At 39.6% G+C, this 19,520-nt stretch overlaps 1 long non-coding RNA gene across 1 annotated transcript in view; it reads right to left on the bottom strand.

The window, feature by feature from the left end:
• Positions 1-9,516, bottom strand: part of LOC134759445 (uncharacterized) — a 53,390-nt gene extending 43,874 nt beyond the window's left edge. Inside the window, exon 1 of the long non-coding RNA XR_010135656.1 lies at positions 9,197-9,516. This is a non-coding gene — a long non-coding RNA (uncharacterized LOC134759445). The remainder of the gene's footprint in view (positions 1-9,196) is intronic.
• Positions 9,517-19,520: the final 10,004 nt, after the last annotated feature.

The following is a 19,520-nucleotide window of genomic DNA, read 5'->3' on the forward strand; positions in this document are numbered from 1 at the left end:
GGATCGGCAGCAATATTTGCTGTTCTGCAATATTTGCTGTTTTTCACCTCTGCTGGTGATACCCAGGCAAACAGGGTCTGGAGTGGACCTCCAGCAAACTTCAACAAACTTGCAGTTGAGGGACCTGACTGATAGAAGGAAAACTAGCAAACAGAAAGGAATAGCATCAACATCAACAAAAAGGACATCCACACCAAAACCCCATCTGTAGGTCACCATCATCAAAGACCAAAGGTAGATAAAACCACAAAGATGGGGAGAAACCAGAGCAGAAAAGCTGAAAATTCTAAAAACCAGAGTGCCCCTTCTACTCCAAAGGATCGCAGCTCCTTGCCAGCAAGAGAACAAAGCATGACGGAGAATGACTTTGATGAGTTGACAGAAGTAGACTTCAGAAAGTCAGTAATAACAAACTTCTCTGAGCTAAAGGAGGATGTTCGAACCCATCGCAAGGAAGCTAAAAACTTGAAAAAGATTAGATGAACAGCTAACTAAAATAGACAGTGTAGAGAAGACCCTAAATGACCTAATGGAGCTGAAAACCATGGCATGAGAACTACATGACGCATGCAAAGGCATCAGTACCTGATTCAATCAAGTGGAAGAAAGGGTATCAGTGATTGAAGATCAAATTAATGAAATGAAGTCAGAAGAGAAGTTTAGAGAAAAAAGAGTAAAAAGAAATGAACAAAGCCTCCAAGAAATATGGGACTATGTGAAAACACCAAATCTATGTTTGATTGGTGTACCTGAAAGTGACGGGGAGAATGGAACCAAGTTGGAAAACACTCTGCAGGATATTATCCAGGAGAACGTCCCCAACCTAGCAATGCAGGCCAATATTCAAATTCAGGAAATACAGGGAACACCACAAAGATACTCCTCGAGAAGAGCAACCCCAAGACACATAATTGTCAGATTCACCAAGGTTGAAATGAAGGAAAAAATGTTAAGGGCAGCCAGAGGAAAAGGTCGGGTTACCCACAAAGGAAAGCGCATCAGACTAACAGCGGATCTCTCGGCGGAAACCCTACAAGCCAGAAGAGAGTGGGAGCCAATATTCAACATTCTTAAAGAAAAGAATTTTCAACCCAGAATTTCATATCCAAACAAACTAAGCTTCATAAGTGAAGGAGAAATAAAATCCTTTACAGACAAGCAAATGCTGAGAGATTTTGTCACCACCAGGCCTGCCTTACAAGAGCTCCTGAAGGAAGCACTAAACATGGAAAGGAACAACCACTACCAGCCACTGCAAAAACAGGCCAAATTGTAAAGACCATCGATGCTAGGAAGAAACTGCATCAACTAACGAGGAAAATAACCAACTAACGTCATAATGACAGGATCAAATTCACACATAACAATATTAACCTTAAATGTAAATGGGCTAAATACCCCAATTAAAAGATACAGACTGGCAAATTGGATAAAGAGTCAAGACTCATCAAGTGTGCTGTATTCAGGAGACCCATCTCATGTGCAGAGACACACATACGCTCAAAATAAAGGGATGGAGGAAGATCTACCAAGAAAATGGAAAGAAAAAAAAAAAGCAGGGGTTGCAATCCTAGTCTCTTTTAAAACAGACTTTAAACCAAAAAAGATCAAAAGAGACAAGGAAGGCCATTCCATAATGGTAAAGGGATCAATTCAACAAGAGGAGCTAACTATCCTAAATATATATGCACCCAATACAGGAGCACCCAGATTCATAAAGCAAGTCCTTAGAGACCTAAAAAGAGACTTAGACTCCCACACAATAAAAATGGAAGACTTTAACACCCCACTGTCAATAGTACACAGATCAAAGAGACAGAAGGTTAACAAGGATATCCAGGACTTTAACTTGGCTTTGAACCAAGGAGACCTAACAGACATCTACAGAACTCTCCACCCCAAATCAACAGAATATACATTCTTCTTAGCACTACATAGCACTTATTCCAAAATTGACCACATAGTTGGAAGTAAGGCACTCCTCAGCAACTGTAAAAGAATAGAAATCACAACAAACTGCCTCTCAGACCACAGTGCCATCAAATTAGAACTCAGGATTAAGAAACTCACTCAAAACCACACAACTACATGGAAACTGAACAACCTGCTCTTGAATGACTACTGGGTAAATAATGAAATGAAGGCAGAAATAAAGATGTTATTTGAAACCAATGAGAACAAAGACACAATGTACCAGAATCTCTGGGACAAATTTAAAGCAGTGTGTACAGGGAAATTTATAGCACTAACTGCCCACAAGAGAAAGCAGGAAAGATCTAAAATGGACACCTTAACATCACAATTAAAAGAACTAGAGAAGCAAGAGCAAACACATTCAAAAGCTAGGAGAAGGCAAGAAATAACTAAGATCAGAGCAGAACTGAAGGAGATAGAGACACAGAAAACCCTTCAAAAAATCAATGAATCCAGGAGCTGAATTTTTTGAAAAGATCAACAAAATTGATAGACCTCTAGCAAGACTAATAAAGAAGAAAAGAGAGAAGAATCAAATAGATGCAATAAAAAATGATAAAGGGGATATCACCACTGATCACACAGAAATACAAACTACCGTCAGAGAATACTATAAACACCTTTAAGCAAATAAACTAGAAAATCTACAAGAAATGGATAAATTCCTGGACACATACACCCTCCCAAGACTAAACCAGGAAGAAGCTGAATTGTTGAATAGACCAATAACAGGCTCTGAAATTGAAGCAATAATTAATAGCCTACCAACCAAAAAAAAGTCCACGACCAGACAGATTCACAGCCAAATTCTACCAGAGGTACAAAAAGGAGCTGGTACCATTCCTTCTAAACTACTCCAATCAATAGAAAAAGAGGGAATCCTCCCTAACTCATTTTATGAAGCCGGTATAATTCTGATACCAAAGCCTGGCAGAGACACATCAAAAAAAGAGAATTTTAGACCAATATCCCTGATGAACATCAGTGCGAAAATCCTCAATAAAATACTGACAGACTGAATCCAGCAACACATCAAAAAGCTTATCCACCATGATCAAGTGGGCTTCATCCCTGGGATGCAAGGCTGGTTCAACACATGCAAATCAATAAATGTAATCCATCACATAAACAGGACCAAAGACAAAAACCACATGATTATCTCAATAGATGCAGAAAAGGCCTTCAACAAAATTCAACAGCCCTTCATCCTAAAAACTCTCAATAAACTAGATATTGATGGAACGTATCTCAAAATAATAAGAGCTATTTATGACAAACCCTCAGCCAGTATCATACTGAATGGGCAAAAACTGGAAACATTCCCTTTGAAAACTGGCACAAGACAGGGATGCCCTCTCTCACCACTCCTATTCAACATAGTGTTAGAAGTTCTGGCCAAGGCAATCAGGCAAGAGAAAGCAATAAAGGGCATTCAATTAGGAAAAGAGGAAGTCAAATTGTCCCTGTTTGCCGATGACATGATTGTATATTTAGAAAACCCCATCGTCTCAGCCCAAAATCTCCTTAAGCTGATAAGCAACTTCAGCAAAGTCTCAGGATACAAAATCAATGTGCAAAAATCACAAGCATTCTTATACATCAATAACAGACAAACAGAGAGGCAATTCATGAGTGAACTCCCATTCACAATTGCTGCAAAGAGAACAAAATACCTAGGAATCCAACTTACAAGGGATGTGAAGGACCTCTTCAAGGAGAACTACAAACCACTGCTCAACAAAATAAAAGATGACACAAACAAATGGAAGAACATTCCATGCTCATGGATAGGAAGAATGAATATCGTGAAAATGGCCATACTGCCAAAGGTAATTTATGGATTCAATGCCATCCCCATCAAGCTACCAATGACTTTCTTCACAGAATTGGAAAAAACTACTTTAAAGTTCATATGGAACCAAAAAAGAGCCCGCATCACCAAGTCAATCCTAAGCCAAAAGAACAAAGCCGGAGGCATCACGCTACCTGACTTCAAACTATACAAGGCTACAGTAACCAAAACAGCATGGTACTAGTACCAAAACAGAGATATAGATCAATGGAACAGAACAGAGCCCTCAGAAATAACACCACACATCTACAACCATCTGATCTTTGACAAACCTGACAAAAACAAGCAATGGGGAAAGGATTCCCTATTTAATAAGTGGTGCTGGGAAAACTGGCTAGCCATATGTAGAAAGCTGAAACTGGATCCCTGCCTTCCACCTTATACAAAAATTAATTCAAGATGGATTAAAGACTTACATTTTAGACCTAAAAACCATAAAAACCCTAGAAGAAAACCTAGGCAATACCATTCAGGACATAGGCATGGGCAAGGACTTCATGACTAAAACACCAAAAGCAATGCCAACAAAAGCCAAAGTTGACAAGTGGGATCTAATTAAACAAAAGAGCTTCTGCACAGCAAAAGAAACTACCATTGGAGTGAACAGGCAGCCTACAGAATGGGAGAAAATTTTTGCAATCTACTCATCTGACAAAGGGCTAATATCCAGAATCTACAAAGAACTTAAACAAATTTACAAGAAAAAATCAAAGAACCCCATCAAAAAGTGGGCAAAGGTTGTGAACAGACATTTCTCAAAAGAAGACATTTATGCAGCCAACAGACACATGAAAAAATGCTCATCGTCACTGGTCATCAGAGAAATGCAAATGAAAACCACAATGAGATACTATCTCACACCAGTTAGAATAGTGTTCATTAAAAAGTCAGGAAACAACAGGTGCTGGAGAGGATGTGGAGATATAGGAATGTGTTTACCCTGTTGGTGGGAGTGTAAACTAGTTAAACCATTGTGGAAGACAGTGTGGCGATTCCTCAAGGGTCTAGAACTTGAAATACCATTTGACCCAGTGATCCCATTACTGGGTATATACCCAAAGGATTAGAAATCATGCTACTATAAAGACACATGCACATATATGTTTATTGTGGCACTATTCACAATAGCAAAGACTTGGAACCCACCCAAATGTCCAGCAATGTTAGACTGGATTAAGAAAATGTGGCACATATACACCATGGAATACTATGCAGCCATAAAAAAGGATGAGTTCATGTCCTTTGTAGTGACATGGATGAAGCTGGAAACCATCATTCTCAGCAAACTATCACAAGGACAGAAAGCCAAACACTGCATGTTCTCACTCATTGGTGGGAATTGGACAATGAGAACACTTGGACACAGGGTGGGGAACATCACACACCAAGCCTGTCGGGGTATGATGAAATGGGGGAGGGATAGCATTAGGAGAAATACCTAATGTAAATGAAGAGTTATTGGGTGCAGCAAACCAACACAGAACATGTATACATATGTACCAAACCTGCACATTGTGTACATGTACCCTAGAACTTAAAGTATAATAAAAAATAAATAAACAAAATAAAATAAAATAATCCCATCAAAAAGTGGGCTAAGGATATGAATATACAATTCCCAAAAGCAGAAATACAAATGGCCAAACTTAGGAAAAAATGTTCAATATCACTAATTATCAGGGAAATGCAAATCAAATTCCACAATGCAATAACCCCTTACTCCTGCAAAAATGGTCATAATTAAAAAACAAAAAAATGAACACATGTTGTCATGGATATGGTGAAAAGGGAACACTTTCACCTGGATGGTGGGAACATAAACTAGTACAACCACTATGGAAAACAGTATGGAGATTCCTTCAAGAACTAAGAGTATACCTACCATTTGATCCAGCAATTCCATTACTGGGCATCTTCCCAGTGGAAAAGAATTCATTACATGAAAAAGACACTTGCACACACATGTTTATAGCAGCACAATTTTGAATTGCAAGAATATGAAACCAGCCTTAATGCCCATCGAACAGTGAGTGGATAAAGAAAATGTGATCTATACCATGGAATACAACTTAGCACTAAAAAGGAATAAAATAATGACATTTGCTGCAACCTGGATGGACTTGGAGACCATTATTCTAAGTGCAGTAACTCAGGAATGCAAAACCAAACATCTTATATTCTCACTTATAAGCAGGAGCTAAGCTATGAGGACGCAAAAGCATAAGAATGATATAATAGAATTTGGGGACTCCAGGGAAGGGTGGGAGGGGGTGAGGGATTAAAAAACCACACATTGGGTACAGTGTACACTGCTCGAGTCATGGATGCACCAAAATCTCAGAAATCACCACTTTTTCATACAACCAAACACCACCTGTTTCCCCAAAACTATCTAAATAAAAATTTAAGAAATAAAAAATAAAAATAAAATGAAAAAAAAAAAGAAAACCAGGAATTGTGAAGATATATTCTATCTGCTACCATGCACTGTAGCACTTTATTATGTTCTACCTTGTATAATATGTTGCCGGGGTGGCTGGCGGAGCGTTTCTCTAGAGGAAATGTCATTTATTCTGAAACAGGAAATAGGATGGCTTTTGAGGCTGAAATTTCAGGGCTAAAGGGCAGAATTAGGGGAAGGAGTTTGTTCTAGCCTCCAGGCCTTGCACACCTGTCTTGGGGCAATGGCTGTGGCGTGTGTGTGTGTGTGTGTGTATGCATGTGTGTCCACACACACTCACATGTAGTCACTTGTAAAATAGAGAAGCTATGGACCCAAGCATAAAAAATTATTGAGAGCTGGAATTACAGGTGTAGGGAGGGACTATAGCTGAGTATATCCAGGGTGAGGGTATCAGAAGAGAGGCATCCTCTTCTCTGTATCTGAAGAGCTTCCAGCTGGCAGGAACAGGGGCCTAATATCACCAGAGCCCTTCTTCAGCAAAAAGGGGTTGTACCAGACTCCAGGATGGCCAGGATAGGGGGCGGGGTAGAAGACCAAATTGCTAGGCTGCCAATGTTTCAGTAACACCATTCTTTTGGCACAAGAGCCAAATGAATCATGAGTGTCTCCAACAGAACTGAAAGTAATTTCTCTTTAGCACCAGAGTAATAAAGACCAACTCCTTGGACTAAGGAAGTACAGGTTGAATATCCCTTATCCAAAATGCTTGAGACCAGCAGTGTTTCAGATTTCTGACTTTTTTTTTTTTTGGATTTTGGAATATTTGCATTGCCAAATCCAAAATCCAAAATGCTCCAATGAGCGTTTCCTTTGGTGCTAAAAAAGTTTCAGATTTTGGAGCATTTTGGATTTTGAATTTTCAGATTTGAGATACTCAAACTGTATAGCTGGGATCCCAGAGGCTACCATGTTTAGAAAGAAGTACACACTTGCAGTTAGGATGAGGTCTCCGAGTTATTTCATCAGACTATCAAAAAGATCGGTTTCTTTTTTAATTCCCTAACTCATGTAAATTAAGATGGTTTCTTGCTTACACCTTAGATATTTGGAGATAGGATAGCATAATGATTAAGAGTATATATCCTGGGCTGGGCACGGTGGCTCACACCTGTAATCCCAGCATTTTGGGAGGCCGAGGTGGGCAGATCACGAGGTCACGAGATCGAGACCATCCTGGCTAACACGATGAAACCCTGCGTCTACTAAAAATACAAAAAATTAGCCGGGCGTGATGGCAGGCGCCTGAAGTCCCAGCTACTCGGGAGGCTGAGGCAGGAAAATGGTGTGAACCCGGGAGGTAGAGCTTACAGTGAGCCAAGATCGTGCCACTGCACTCCAGCCTGGGCGACAGAATGAGATTCCGTCTCAAAAAAAAAAAAAAAAAAAAAAAAAAAAGAGTGTATATCCTGAAGCTAAACCGCCTGGATTTAAATCCTGGCTCTGCCATTTACAAGCTTTGTGACCTGTGCTCAAGTCTCCTCAAACATGAAATAGGGATGGTAATAACTAACTTGTGGGATATAGGGAGGATTAAAGAAAGTTACATGTGTAAGCTCTTGGCACAGTGCCTGGCACATACCAAGTGTTCACTAAATGTCAGGTATTCATATTAATATTCTCTTGTTTCTTTTTCCTAGATATCTTGCCTACTCCAGTGGAAATGGAATCTCCCAAAAGACTCCCAGAACAGGTTGAGCATACTCACAATCAGCACTTAATGACAGAGCCCTTTCTTCAAAAGAAAGAGACTGAGCTGAAAAGAAACAGAATACCAGAATTCAGAGTTTGACATTAGGGTTTCCAGCTGAGAGTTATTTTAAGGTACAAGCAGGTAGTGTCATGAAGACTTGGGAGCAGCTCAGTATTCCCACAGAGAGACTCCACTGGCAAGCAAATCATTTAGCAGAGCCCAGGGTGTTCCTAGGAGATTCAGGCAGGGGGCCCAAATGCGATTATTTTTGTTTCCATTTCTAAGGAAAAGCTGGAAGGGAGAGGAATTTGGATTGAGAAAGTAATATAAGGGGATTGGATAAGATGATCTCCAAAGACTGTTCCAGCATTCTGCAAGGCACTGAGTCTGTGAGCATGACTAAAAGAATGAAGATTTAAAAATATTCAAGGCAGGAGAATTCAGGCAGATGCTCAGGAAAATATGTCCCAACCAAATTCCTGCTGAACCTCAGAATATCCTGGTAAGGGAAATGATGTGAATTTCATACCCAGAGTTATGGAAAATAAAATGAAACACATAAGGTTGGGGAAAAATCTTACACTGGCAGAGATATAAGCTTCTTATTCAGTCAGTCTTTCCTCATTTCACCATGGCTAGAGGTTATGTTGTGCCAAAAGGAAGCTTCAAAAGACTTTTGATGGACAAATTCAACAGTGGCTACAATCAAATCTTCCCTATTCTCTTTTGAAATCTCCTATTTGGGCAATAGTTATTAGGCCTAGACTTACAAGGGCAAAATAATTCCTAAATTGTATTTAAATGTGACTGTTTAAAGATCTCAGGACTAGTATAGTGGTCTCATATATCTCTAAGAAGCAGTCCAAATAGTTGTGATATGAGTAGAGTGTGTGTGTTATAAGGTCATTAAATTAGGCTGTAAAATGCTATTTGATGAATAAGAATATTAAAATGGAATTGAAGTATTGTTGCAAGAGAGGAATTTTTGTGCTTCAAGAGATGAAAGATGGGGGAAGCTTTGGCAAGAACCAGGGATGAGACAAGCAGCTGCTGTGCAAATCTCTTTGCTATTATTCTACCAGCACATCCCTGAAGTTTCCAGGCCAGTATTTCTCGCCCTACAGAAACACGAATCATTCTGCCAAGATGTTGGCTAAGCATTCAGTCTAGGAGCTGTGCCACTCTATTCTGTCCATTAGCAAAGCCACAGACTTACCATGCTCCTTCTCCCTCTGCCATTCAGTCTTTAAGATGGCCGCTGTTACCCTGTTTATCATTCCTTCTTTGGTGGAAAGAAGGGAAGGCAAGAGAAACTTTATAAGTCATCGTCTGAAATCTGGAACAGCAGCCCTCCTCTGGTGCTACCTTCCTGCTCACCCCAGCCTTCACCATCTTAACAGCATGGAACAATTCAGTAGCATTCTTGTTATGGTTGCAGCTTAGGCAATCTTCTCTCGAGGCACAGAGAACATTCCTATTAGCACTGATTCACTTTATCCTCAGTTGTCAGCTTCTTTGGATAAGTGATTCTCATGTGAGAAAAACCTCCTGCAACACCGAGTATATTGGGCCCTTCCCATTTTGGAAGAAGCATTTGCATCCGTGCAGGTTAGCAACCAGGTAGATAAAATATACTGAATAATAATAATAATAAAAAGTTGGCCCCATCTCTTGGTCACTCAGTGACTCAGATTTCCTACTTTAAAACTAGGCTTAAGTCAGTATCTCTGTGACTAGCCAAAGTGTCTGCATATTTGAAAAATATGTAGATGTTGGCTACCAAGTGTACTCACTCAAATGATTAACTCACATTTTGGCAACTGCATAATGCCAAATAACATTTTGGTAAAAGATTTCATGGAATTAAAAAAAAGTCAACAAAAGGAATTTTGGTGTAAACAAAATAGATCTAATTATTCTAACTTTTTGACCTGCCAGGGCTGGTTAAGCTCTGAGTGTGCCTTAAGTTGGCTTGTTCCCAGGCCACCTGCCTCCCTCATTCTCAACTTTCACTGTATCATATGTGGTGAAGAAACAAATTAAAGACCTGAGTTCAAATCCCAGCCCACCAGGTCAGTTATTTGGCATGCTGAGTCTCAATTATATCATCTGTAAAGTGGGAATGATAATAATATACCATTTGGCAATGTTGTAAAGAGTAAATATAGTGTACTTTAAGCCCCCAGCTCAGAGCAGACCCTAGAAAAATAAACAGTAGATTAATGAGGACAAATATGGTATGAATTAGCAACTCCCTCCTACAGTCTCAGGGCTTCTCAAAGTGTGAGCTCTGACCATCTGCTGCAGAATTCTTCCAGGAAGCTTAGGAAAGACAGAGACTTCAGATCCTTACCCCAGATGTGACAAATCAGAATCTCTGAGACTGACCATTTCTAATACCTCCCGAGTCTCCAGATGACTCTTGAGTATCTTAAAATTTGAGAACCACTGAATTACAGCCTGATTTAAAACTTATTACCCTTTTTAGTCATTGGTTTGTAAAGAAATAGATAGCTCATGTGTTTCAGTGATTTTTAAGCACTCTGCAGTTCCTGTGTCCCAAGGTCCACAGGTTCTCTTAACAATTAAATAATATGGTCAGTTTGGGAAAGCTTAAAAAGCTGATCAAAGTAGTTTATAGGGAAGCTGGCTTTGTGTTTGTTTTTGCTTTTGTTTTTGTCTGTTTTGCTTCACTTGCTGGCCAACTGAGCAACTGAGTGATTTTGTGCTATGATTTAGGCCCAATGGGTAGCACTTACCTAACTCCCTGGGTTAAAGAAGTTAATATTAAACAGAATTTTATATCACTTACTCATTTAGCTTGTTAAAATTTCAATTACCATACAAGGTGACTGGTCTAAAATCCACAGGTTCTTGTACTTGATAGTCCAAAAGAACTCGTAGCCCAGAAGCACTGAAGTCTTGAGTTTTCAGCTGAGCAGAGAAAAATGATTCAGCAGGCATGACAGTGTGGATTCATGTTAGCATAGAGGTAAGAATCCAAACAGCACATAGTGGCCGTTTCTCTGGCAACATAGACCTGGGGTATCTGCTGAAAAGGCAAAAACAGAGCTGGCAGAGCTGGCATAGCTGGCGGGCTCCTAGAGTGTTCATCCAGCAGTGGAACCAGGGTAGCACCATGAAGCCTGAAAAGTGAGCCAGTTTCACTGGCAAAGACCAGGAGCTCCCCCTCCACATTTGTGGCACCTTTATTAAATGGGACCCACAGCTGAGTAGCGATATGGAGAACTTGGAGCGGGGCCACGAAAGGCAATCAAGATCAATCAGGCTTCCAGGAAATAAATTCTTCAAGGACTTGGCCTTCTCTAGACCAGAGCAATGGAACTGTGGGCTGGCAGAGTGAGTATGCAGGGGAAATCAACAGTTCATTGAGATGGCTCAGTGATAGTTTAAATATTTCTACTAGGAACATCAAAGGAAAGGGCTTGAGCTGAACTTCAGCAGAAATTGGGCTTGAAATTGGAGTACGGATTGTGAGGGAAAGGGTTATCCTGTTCTAGGGAAAGCTCTAGAGCCCCTTTTCCACTTCAGAGCACCCACCCACCTCCACCGCCCACACTCCTCACTCATTCCTCACTTCAGTAGCCACCACTTCTTGACGCAGGGTTGACAATATGCCAAATACGGTGCTCACTGCATTATATTTAATATCTCATTTAATCCTCAGGGCAACCCTGCAAAGTGGGTAGTGGTGTACTCATTTACAGAAGAGAAACAGGTTCCGTGAGATTAAGCAACAAGGCCATGCAGCCAGAAAAATGGCAGAGTCAAGCTGTCTCATTCCAAATCTCATAAACACTACTTTATCCTGCCCACTTGCATATAGCTTGGGAGGCCAGTGTGACTGGAAGCAAGAGAGCAAGTGAATGAGTAGGGCAGAGGGTAGGAGATGAAGGCAGAGAGTAATGGGGTGCATGGGGGTGAAGTGGCCACCCCATGAAAAGGGCCCTTCAAGGCCACAAAGGATGTTGCATTTTCTTCTTAATATGAAGGGAAGCCACGGGGGGGGGGGTTTCAACAGAAAAGTTCTAATTTAGGTTTTAAACACATCTTTTTGAGCACATTTTAGGGGGAAAGGGGTGGAAGCCAGGAAAAAAGTTGTGTAGCTATTTTAATAGTCCAGGTAGGAGATGATGTTTTGCAGCAGGTAGGAGTGGCAAAGATGTGGGAAAGTGGGTAAATTCTAGAGACATTTCAAGGGTAAAACAAACAGCATATGATGAATTAGTAAGTGATATGCCCACGGTTACATAGGTAGTAAGAGGCTGGACTGGAATTGGAACCAGGCTCTAACTACTTGAAAGCAGACCCTGTGAGCTTTCCACAAACTACAGTGAGCTGTGGTCATAGCTTCTGAGAAAGGGATTTCAGAATTCCTGCACCTGAGGCCAAAACAGGAAAAGCTCCCAGTGTGTGAAACATATGACTGAGTTATGTGTTTCCTGTGTGTCCTCTCTCTCTAAAAAATAGAGGGGTTGACAGCAGATTATCCAGGACAAATAGAAAACAATGACCAGGCCAGGTGCAGTGGCTCACGCCTGTAATCCCAGCACCTTGGGAGGCCGAGGCAGGTGGATTATCTACGATCAGGAGCTCAAGACCAACCTGGCAAACATGGTGAAACCCCATCTCTACTAAAAAACAATGTAAAAATTAGCCAAGTGTGGAGGTGGGTGCCTGTAATTCCAGCTACTTGGGAGGCTGAGGCAGGAGAATAGTTTGAACCCGGGAGGCAGAGGTTGCAGTGAGCCAAGACCACACCATTGCACTCCAGCCTGGGCAACAAGAGTGAAACTCTGTCTAAAACAAACAAACAAACGAACAGAAAACTATGACTAGACCCCTATCCGACCATTCTGGCCCACTTTGAAGGCTAATGAAGCAAGGTGTGCTGATGGCCTAGACAGCTACTGCGGGCAGAAGAAAAAGAAAACTTTACATTTTAACCTATATTAGATAGAAAATGGGAGGAGCCATTCGAGAGAAATGAAAAGACTCTGCAGCCACATTTACACAGTAAAAGCCAAATGGAAGATTGAGCAATTACCCAGTAACTGCAGGCTGGGGAGTCAGCCAATTTGGGTAACTCAGATAAAAACATGTGTTTGGCTGCTTCTCTTGCCTGAATTACTCGATAATGACCCAACCTGTCTGTTTTGCTTAGTTGAAGAGAACAAGAAACAGGTCCATCTGAGGCAGAGAACTTCCATGGGCCATAGTGTAGCCCAGGCTGAGGAGCTGCTGGGGAAAGCCTGTCCCTGGGAGCCTGGCATGGAGTAAATTAACCATGGCAAGAGACTGCTCTGTCAATGCCCTGTGCTAGATCCTAGAAACCCTAAGATGAATAGTCTAGGTCTCTAGTCTAGTCTTGAGACAAAATTGAGGAAGGAAAATTATAATAAAACGTATTAAAGTGTAGAGATATCCTTTGAGGAAATGATGGGAACACAAAGAACTTACCCACATTGGGGTGGGGTGTGGGGAACAATCAGGGCAGGCTTCCTGGAGGGGATGATATTTGAGCTTGGTCCCGGATGATGAGGAATTGTGTGTAGCCAGGAAAAGAGAAATGGAGAAAGGAGAGGAAAAGCTAGTGAAAGATGGTGGCATTGTTTTTCCTCTGGTGTTAGGAGTTAAGTTTACCAAGGAATAAATACAGATAACTTTCAGGGTTTATTGTGCACCAGATACTTTTCTAAGCACTTTATATGTACTGTCTTATCACAGGGTCACAATAACCATTTGGGAAAAGTGCTATTATTAGTCCATTTTACGTATGAGAAAACTCTGGCACAGTGCAGTTTAACAACTTGCCCACAGTCACCATGGTGGGATGTGGCAAAACGAGGACTCCAGACAGCATGATGTGAAAGTTTTTGTGATACTTCTCCATGTTGTCTGTAATGTAGCTTCAGCCCTACTGCCATGCCATTCCTGCAGATGTCCATGACAGAGCAGAACAAACTAATGCTTCACAAGGGCCAGAAGTCCGCTCTCAGATTAGAACCAAGCAGGCAAGTGACACATAGAGACTGCAACTCTGCCTTTGCCCTGCCTGCTCCTGTGCCAGCTCAGCTCCACTTCGACACCTCGTCCCCTGCCCTACATGAGCACTGCGTGCTCCTCTGAGCCCATGAATTCCCTGTAGACTGTCTCATCTCCCTCATCCTATCCTAACAGGAGAGGAAGCCCATTATAGGATTGGATCCAAGTCTTTGTTAGAAGTTTCCTGATCCTTCTCCCTCCTTGGTTCCATTGCTGACCCTTTGCAAGTGCTAGGCTCTACTGTGGAGCCCGTCAAGCTAGTTTTGTTCACCAGGACTCCTGAGACATGTTTTTACTGTTGTCATAAATGCACCATGCTGTCTTCTGAAAGACAAATGATGAACTAGGAAAATTGCATATGGTCTCGCTTGGAGGAGTTTCAACCAAAGATGAAATTTGTGGTTCAGAACCATGCTGGCAAAATAACAGACTCATTCCAATACATCTGAAAGAAATGAGCTAATAACTAGTAGTGGTTCTCTAGAGACATCACCCTGGTTCCGGGAAGTAAATATTTTGAAATTGAATTTGTAACAATGGTTTCCATTTTCAAATATGGCATCATAATTCCTTTGGGTTTAAGAAAATTTTTTTGGAAAACATTCAAATCATTTCTGCAAACTAAATTTTACAGCGACTCTCTACATCCAAATCACAGAAGGTCACACCTCTACTTGACTGAATAATTCTTTAAGATCAAGAAGGGAGTTAATGTAGACAGGAAATAGATGTTTTCCATTTGTAGGGAGGTTGGAGTAAAAACACTTTGCTGGAGAATGTGTAACTCATTAGCAGCATAGATGCTCCACCTCTGACTTTATTTAAAGAAATGCACAAAGTGCTTTGTTCCTGGGGTTGCCTGGGATAGGGCAGTGCTTGCCAAACTTCTGGTGCTCCATCAGCTCCAACTGCCCGGCCTCAGAGTGCCTGATTTCCTGCCACTAACCCCGCCCTTCAAAATTAATGGATCATGTTTTTACCATGTCTTTTTTCCATTCATCTCACTTTTGCTTCATAAAAACTTTCCTTTTACTGTTGAGGAAATCAGCATGCAGGGAGGCTAAGTGTCCTTGGGATACAGTTAATTGGTGTCAGAGAAAGATGTCAAAATCCAGCTATCTCACATTCCATGCTAAATGGTGTAAAAAGAATATAAATTGCCACAGGTATATAAGATATTTGCTAAAGGAAGGGTAGAATATTTTCCTTAAGGATTTGAGAAGATCTGTTTTGGAATTTCAAGTTATCCTAGGACGCTCAAACATAGAGTCTTATTCTGATTGTTTTTCTACCACCCCCATTCAATCCCTGAGTGCTTACTTGGTGGCAGGAACTGTGGAATGTAATGGAAAGCAAGACAGATGTTGTTTCTACCTCCCAAGGACCCCTTCTATTCTTTATTTCTTAACATCTTTTTTTCTTCCATTGATACCCCCATACAAGTGCCCATACACAGTCCATCCCTAAACTCCACTCTCAGCCCCCTAGCAAGTTCAGATCTTTGTGGTAAGTGCTGTACCTGATGACAATTTAGAAAAGAAGAAGCAGTTCCTTGCAGTGGTTTTCACATCCTCTAAGCCTATGGCAGTCTATTTCTTATGAAACTCAAGGACCTGGGGGAAATTTGTTAATTTATCCTCCTAAGATCTCTATACATTTATAAAAATAATCTGGTGCCCTGGAGAATTCCTGCATATTAAAACCAAAGGCCTAATTATGTTAATTGAAGCTTCCTAAATTTCAATTCCCTCATCTGTTGAATGAAAACATGATGATATACAGAAAAGCATTTAAAAAGTATGAAGGACCATGTAATAAAGTTATCACCATAATCAGCAACAAAGAAAATAGAATATGATAAAGTGCCAGGTACTAAAGTAAAACATTTGATATCAAGTGAATGAAACCTCAGCTGAAAAAATCCTAATGAATGCTCACTTTAGTCATATATGCAGAATAACTAAAGGGAAAAAAAAGTCACAAAAGTGGCAGCTTGTGCTTAAATTTAGCCCCTGTATAAGATACTAGTTTTTGGCTGGACATGGTGGCTCATGCCTATAATCTCAGCACTTTGAGAGGACAGGTGGAGGATTGCTTGAACCCAGGAATTCGAGACCAGCCTGTGCATCATATTATATAGCAAGACCTAGTCTCTATAAAAAAAAAATTTGTGTGGTGTGTGGTGGCATGCACCTGTAGTTCTGGCTACTTGGGAAGATCACTTGAGCCCAGTAGTTAGAACACAGCGAGGCTCTGCCTGAAAAAAAAAAAATAAAAAAAAAAAAATAAAAAAAGGATACTAGTTCTCCGAAATGCAAACTACAATTTTATATCAAGTAATAAAGTTTTTTAAAATTGTATTTTTGAGTATAAGATTAAAAAATATTTATCAACTCCAATTTAGGCAGGACAGACAAGTGTTCCAAAAACACTTCAAACACCGCTGGTAGAGATGTCATTTAGTGCAACATTTGGTGGGCAATCAATGCATTTCAAGAGCCTTTTAAACCTATGCATGCACATCCATTCCACTTCCAAGAATTCACACTGAGGAAATAAGAATATACATTAAAAGGTAGCAGGTAGCCACAAAGATGCCATCACAGTGTCATTTAAAATGGTAATAGTATAGCATAGTGGTTAAGATTATGGCATCTGGAATCACTGAGCTACTAAATCCAAATACTGGCTTTATTACTTGCCACCAAGATAGTGGACGTATCAATTTTTTAATTTCTACATTTGTAAAATAAGGGTGATAATAGAATCCATTTCATGAAGTTGATGTGAATACATATCAAAATACCCCCAAGGCACTCAAACAGGACATCCTGAAAGTGCTCACAATGTTAGGCTCTATTCATAATAATAAAAAGTTAGATACAACCTATTTATCTAATAAAATTGTTTTATTCAAGCAATGTAATACTATATGTTTTAGTCCATTCGGGTTGCTATAACAAAATATCAGACTGGGTAATTTATGAACAACAGAACTGTATTGGTCACAGTTCTGGAGGCAGTGAACAAGATCAAGGCACCAGCAGATTCTGTCTGGTGAGGACCTGTTCCTCATAGATGGCACCTGTGTGTCTTCACATGGCTGAAGGGCAAAGGGGCAAACAAGCCCCTTTGGTCTCTTTTATAAGGGCACTAATCCCATTTGCAAGGGTTCTTCCCTCATGACCTGGTTATCTCTCAAAAGCCCTACCTCTTAATACCACCACATTGCAGACTATGTTTTAATACAAGAAATTTGGGGGGACATAGTACTATATATCAATTAAAATGATACTATAGGTAATATTTGACTTGGAAAGATATTTACTAAAGGGAAAATGTAGGCTACAAAATAGTACTTACTATCTGATTGAATCCAAGTAGATGTTTATGAGATGTCATCCAGTGTACCTGAACTTGTTTTGGACTCAGATCCATCTAAATATTTAGTTGCATTTCAAAAGAGTAAAAATCATATAATGCTAATATCAGTTTCTTTACCTCCTCCGGTAGGAGCCATTGAGAATTTTTCCTACACTAATATACTTTTGGTACTTAGTGTATTGCAACCTAAATTACTTCTGTTCTAAATAATAAAATAGAAACGTTACTTTTGCTAACTGGTAAAGTCATCCATGCCATAACAAAAGTCCCAAGATGCCACCTAGTTTAATAATGCTACTAGAGTAATTATACACATAATTTACCACATCAAGAAATACTACAGCTATCAGCTTTCAGATGACTGTAACAAATTTTAAAAGCATGAGCTGTGATTCTATCTAACAATGTTTATTATGGGATATTCAAAACAGATGTACTTATAATTTACAATGAGTGATGTGGAATTTTAAAAATGACATTTGTCAAATGTAAAACTACTACTAAATACTACCTTGTCCAACTAAAAAGAATCACTTAAAGAGTATTGACTTAGTGTGACTTCCATTTCAATGTTTGAATAAGATTCTTGATTTGAATTGCAAAAAAAAAAAAAAAAAGGTATCCTACCTTCTCACAGCTCATGAATGTCTTCACACCTAAGAGATAACTACTTGTTACCCACATCTTTGCTACTCCAACAATATAGAGTTTTCTTTCTCTAATCTTCACAAAAGCTGACCATACTCAATTTCAAGTAAGTATTGTGCTCACATAAACACTGAATATTACTAGCATGGAAATACTTCAATTCTTTCCTAATTTTAGGTTTTAAAAATAAGATCTCTGGCTAGAGATAGCAAACTCAGATGCTTCTATCACATATCATATTTTTAGTACTTTCATATCTATCTCTTTTCATGATTAACAGTTTTATATGCAGGATATATAAATCTGATCTATTTTGATAGCTTTGAATCTCTTTGTTATGAAGTTTTACTTCAACTTTGGGCATTCATCTTTGGAACTAAAAAGGGTGGTGATATATTTTGTAAAAACTTTCTGTACAGAGTCAGAGGATGATGAGCACAGGAAAAAGACAGCAAATAAAAATGAATACTCACAATCAGCCACCTCCCAAGCTAAGGGATGCCAATTATAGTCAGCTGGGAAATGCTGTAAACTGCTAACAGTGCAGAGCTTGGCTATACTACAAAAGCTTTCTTTGACATCAGGTAAAGGTAAAGCTGACCTCAATCACTTCATGCCTGGGACAGGTAGACAAAAACCCACAGAGATTAGTATCAATCTCAAGATCAGATGGATTGACTTTTGGCTACAAAGGGATTGAAAATAGAGTAGCCGGTTAAAAAAAAAAAAATCCCTCTCCTTTCTCTCATAATGAAGCAGGTTTGTTGCTTCTGGTTTCAGGCAGATAAGTTACTTATATCCATATGATTACTTTCTGGTTGTATTTATGATTACTAGAATAAAATTACAAATACTGTACTATTATTTCCAGTCCTCAGCCTGATGTAAATCTGCTCAGTTAAAGACTTAAACCTAAGTTCTAAAAATTTTTTCTCATTACCTTTTTTCTTCCCCAACTGGCATATAAAAAGACAAAAAGTGAGTACTAAATTCTTTAAATTCAAAAATTTGTAAGTCCACTGCCACATAAGATAAAGTCCTGAGGTTTAGATTTCAGCTCTCAGAATCACCATCCCTAAAGGGTATTCAGCAAGAAGAAAATGCAAAGAGTTCTTGCTCTAGAAAATTTTAGTTCTCTTTTTTCACTCCTGAAGAAATATATTATGGCCCATATTTCATTTCTGGCTTGTAATAACCTCCGAAGTCCATTCTGAAAAGTGTTCTGCCTTCTCTTTCACATTGATTTTATTAGCTGGCCTAAAAGACAATTTTTGCCAAATTAAATGTTTTACTGTGTTCTTTTTTTGAATAATATGTTTCCTACTCAAATGTATTCATATAATGCAGCTCAAAACACAATACTTTTTAAACTTATTAGTTGTTAGATTTTAAAGAGACTAAAGTCAACTTACTGCTGAAAACACACAAAAAGGACAAACTGG

Source organism: Pongo abelii, chromosome 1 (assembly GCF_028885655.2).
Source record: "Pongo abelii isolate AG06213 chromosome 1, NHGRI_mPonAbe1-v2.0_pri, whole genome shotgun sequence".
NCBI lineage: Eukaryota > Metazoa > Chordata > Mammalia > Primates > Hominidae > Pongo > Pongo abelii.